Genomic DNA, 4,705 nt, shown 5'->3' on the forward strand with positions numbered 1-4,705 from the left:
GGGTGTGCCAAAAAAAAAAAAAAAAAAAAGAAAAGCCACAGTGATCTTACCACCTAGAAATAACAGTTCACTTAGTCATTTGTTTATGAATTCTACAAGTATTTTTTTGTTTTTGTTTTGTTTTGTTTTGGCAGCTGGCTGATAAGGGGATGGACCTTCGTGTAACCAACACCGCACTCTAACCGACTGAGTTAACTGGCCAGCCCCTACTAATATTTTCTGATGGCTTACTATATGCTAGGTACTGTATAAGAGGTGCAGTGTGAACAAGACAGATCTCATAAAGGCTTTTTTCTATGTACAGCTGCACACACATATCTTCCTAAAAAAATCTCTGCAGTTTTAAAAACAAACAAATACAAATAACACAGAGAATAGGAATTTGGCATAAAAATGAACCAAAGCAACTTAGAGCTGAATATTCTGGCCATTTTTATGTTTGCCCGTGGACAAGTAACTATATAGTCAGAGGAATGACTGGGGTTAAACACTGAACTAGCTGCTTGGGAGTGAATGGCTATGTTTGAATGCTAAGACTTGTACCCCCACCCAGTTCCTGGATTGGAATCTACATTGGGTGAACCAAATGACCTCCACACTCCCAACCCAGGCCTCAAGACCCTTGCAAAGGAGAATAAGAATAGTTACTGCCTCACATGGATGGTCTAATGAAATGTACACTTTACAGCAACTATTTGAGGTAGAAATGATTATTATTTCCGTATTACAGACGAGGAAACCAAGACAGAGAGAAACCATGATAACACAGAAACAATTCTATCAAACTGATCTCGGGTTTCTAGTTTCTTTTTTTTTGGCGGCTCTACCTTGGTGTTATCAACACCATCATGCTGTAACCAACTGGGCTAACCAGCCAGCCCCCCAAGGATGACTCTGTAGCTGAGGTTTCCACCCATTTCTTAGAATGCTTTGCTTAAGGCCTTTGCCTATCCTTCCCAGAGAAAACACAGAGAGCCCTTTGTAATCAATTAGCAAAAATGTATTACCCTCTGGTACCCATACTTACTAGCTGTGTGACCTTGGGCAACTTACTTAACTTCTCTGTGCCTCAGTTTCCTAATCTGCAATGGGGATAATTATGGGTTGAACCTCATAGGTATGGTGTAATAGTTAATTTATTTAATCCTGATATAAAGTAAGAACTTTATGAATAGTGGCTATTATTACTAGGCCCAGCACTATGCTAAGGAAACTATAAAATAAAGTCTTTACTTTATAAAGGTATAATAATCTAATAGTTATCCTTTATAAGGATTTTATAATCTAATAGCTGAGAGGAAAGTCAAATCAATAAATGTTCTTAGAATTTTTTGAGGGGGTGGGTACAATCAAGAGTGTTTAGGGGCTGGCCTGTGGCTCACTCGGGAGAGTGTGGTGCTGATAACACCAAGGCCACGGGTTCGGATCCCATATAGGGATGGCCGGTTCGCTCACTGGGTGAGCGTGGTGCTGACAACACCAAGTCGAGGGTTAAGATCCCCTTCCCGGTCATCTTTTTAAAAAAAAAAAAAAAAAAAAGAGTGTTTAGAATCTAAGGTCAGGGGCCGGCCCTGTGGCTCACTCGGGAGAGGGCGGGGCTGATAACACCAAGTCGAGGGTTAAGATCCCCTTCCCGGTCATCTTTTTAAAAAAAAAAAAAAAAAAAAGAGTGTTTAGAATCTAAGGTCAGGGGCCGGCCCTGTGGCTCACTCGGGAGAGGGCGGGGCTGATAACACCAAGTCGAGGGTTAAGATCCCCTTCCCGGTCATCTTTTTAAAAAAAAAAAAAAAAAAAAGAGTGTTTAGAATCTAAGGTCAGGGGCCGGCCCTGTGGCTCACTCGGGAGAGGGCGGGGCTGATAACACCAAGTCGAGGGTTAAGATCCCCTTCCCGGTCATCTTTTTAAAAAAAAAAAAAAAAAAAAGAGTGTTTAGAATCTAAGGTCAGGGGCCGGCCCTGTGGCTCACTCGGGAGAGGGCGGGGCTGATAACACCAAGTCGAGGGTTAAGATCCCCTTCCCGGTCATCTTTTTAAAAAAAAAAAAAAAAAAAAGAGTGTTTAGAATCTAAGGTCAGGGGCCGGCCCTGTGGCTCACTCGGGAGAGGGCGGGGCTGATAACACCAAGTCGAGGGTTAAGATCCCCTTCCCGGTCATCTTTTTAAAAAAAAAAAAAAAAAAAAAAAAAAGAATCTAAGGTCAGGTTTAACCTGCAGGCTTAGAACTATAAGGTTTGACCAAAAGTGCACACTGATGAGCCATTTGTCCAAGGCTTATCATCCCTGTCTTAGGGCAATGGCTAAAGAAATAAAGAAACAGCCAAAAGATAAATGTTGCCAAGAGTACATTCTTTGGAGACTGACAGGCCTAGTTCCCATCCTATCCCAGTCTCCAGCTTTCAAAGTTTTCTTTGACTCCTGCTTTTTCTTGCAAGATTTGGCGTTCATTTCTGCAAGATATGCAGCACAAAGCCAGGTCAACTATCACAGTTTGCCCAGGACTGTTCCACTGTTAACACTGAAAGTCCTGCATCCCAGGAAACCCCCTCAATCCCAGGCAAACCAAGATGGCCAGCCTATAACCACTTCCTCCAAAGTAGTGACTCTGGGGTCAAGTTTTAAGGAATTATGTTGACATGGCAATTGTTAAGAATATACAAAGAAGGAGGGAGAGCAGTGTGAAAGAACACCCCAAGACTGTGGAATAAAGTGTCTTAGGACAAGCTCATCTGGTTACTGTCTCTGCCTGGCACATAGTAGGTGCTCAAGAAGTGGTTGGATTAGTGGTAGATCTCATTATGAGTATTGCTCTCAATATTGGGATTTACCTTTCTAAGATGATGGCCTCTTCCACCTGCCAGTCTGAAGTGAGAATCTGTTATCAGAGGGCAGGTTTTATGGGGGTGTATGGCATCCACACAGAGCATTCTTTCTTCTTCTTCTTCTTTTTTTTTTTTCTTTTTATTTTAGAAGGTTTAGAAGGAAATTACTTTTTTTTTTTTTTTTGATGGCTGGCCAGTATGGGAATTCAAACCCTTGACCTTGGTGTTACAAGGCTGTGCTCTAACCAACTGAGCTAACCAGCCAGCACAAACAAGAGGTTTTAAGAGAGTCTCTAGATGACTACGTAGGGGGTGGGGAACCATCTGAAATACTTTTCCTTTTCACTTTTTTGAACCTTTAAACTGTGTGGTATCAGTTTCTGAAGTTGCTATTAATGATCTCCGCCTCTTGGGGCTTACTCCTTTGTGGAATCCTCTCCTCTTGTGAATGGCTGGACCTGGTAACTTACCTGCTTAGAATATAGCAAAAGTGATGGGATGCCTCTTCTGAGATTAGGATATAAAATACTGTGACTTCTCTCTTGCTTGCACCATTTCTCTCTGGCTCTTCTCGTATGCTTGCTCTGATGAAGTAAGCTGCATACTTTGAGGTGTTCTATGGAACAGATTCGCATGGCTAGCCATTAGCTGAAGACAGCCTCGTCGTCAACAGCCATCAAGGAACTGAATCCTGTCCATAATCATGTGAGTGAGCTTGAAAGTGGACTGTTTTATTCAGGGCTCTCCAGAGAAACAGAACCAATATGATACGTGTATGAAGAAATTCATTATGAGGAATTGGTTCACTTGATGATGGAGGCTGAGAAGTTGTATGATCTGCCATCTGTAAGCTGGAGACCCAGGAAAGCCAGCAGTGTTATTCCAGTTCAAATCTTAAGGCCAGAGAACCAGGAAAGCTGATGGTGTAAAGCCAAGTCCAAGGGCAGGAGCGGACCAAAGTTCCAGCTCAAGGAGGCAGGCAGGAAGCAAAGGGAGCAAGTTCCTCCTTTCTCCATCTTTTCTATTCAGGCCCTCAATGGATTGGATGATGCCCACCCACTTTGGGGAGGGCCAGCCACCTTACTGAGTCCACTGATTCAAATTTTAATCTCATCTGAAGACATCCTCAAAGACACATCAGAAATAATGTTTAATCTGGGCATTCCTTCATTCAGTCAAAATGACACATAAAATTAACTATCAATGGACCCTTCCCCAGTTGAGCTTTTAGATGAGACCATAGCCCCAGCTGAGACCTTGATCACAGCCTTGTGAGAGACCCTGAAACAGAGGACCCAGTTAAACCATGCCTGGATTTCTGATCCACAGACATTGTGATAAATGTATGTTGTTTAAAACACTGAGACGGGCCGGCCCGGTGGCGCACTGGATAGTGCGCCGCTTGGGAAGCGCAGCGGCGCTCCCGCCCTAGGGTTCGGATCCCACATACAGACCGGTTCCCGCTCACTGGCTGAGCGAGGCATGGGAGCAACACCGAGGGTTGCGATCCCGTTGCCGGTCCCCGGTACGGTATGGGGGCGACACTGAGGGTTGCGATCCGTTGCTGGACACAGAAAAAAGACAAAAGACAAAAAAAAAAAAACAAAAAACACTGAGACACTAGCATTTATAGATAACTAATACAAATCTACCTACAGAAAAGTGCAAATAAGTGCACAGCTTTATGAAGTTTTTAAAAATATTTTTTATATTTTTTCTTTCTCTTAATTTTCCTTTTTTAATTGATTATGCATATTCATGGGGTACAAAGCTGACCATCACCACCTGTGATGACTTTATGAATTTTTATTTATTTCTTTAAAAGATGACCAGTAAGGGGATCTTTAACTCTTGACTTTTTTTTTTTTTTTTTTTTTTTTTTTTTTTT

General features: G+C 42.4%; 1 protein-coding gene across 1 annotated transcript in view; it reads left to right on the forward strand.

The window, feature by feature from the left end:
• The first annotated feature begins 170 nt into the window (after positions 1-170).
• PWWP2A (PWWP domain containing 2A) overlaps positions 171-4,705 on the forward strand; it is a 49,491-nt gene continuing 44,956 nt past the window's right edge. The window contains exon 1 of the mRNA XM_008587159.1: positions 171-241. The gene's annotated coding sequence lies outside the window, so the exon portion shown is untranslated. The remainder of the gene's footprint in view (positions 242-4,705) is intronic.

The sequence above is a fragment of the Galeopterus variegatus genome, unplaced genomic scaffold (assembly GCF_000696425.1).
Source record: "Galeopterus variegatus unplaced genomic scaffold, G_variegatus-3.0.2 Scaffold115, whole genome shotgun sequence".
NCBI classification, from domain to species: domain Eukaryota; kingdom Metazoa; phylum Chordata; class Mammalia; order Dermoptera; family Cynocephalidae; genus Galeopterus; species Galeopterus variegatus.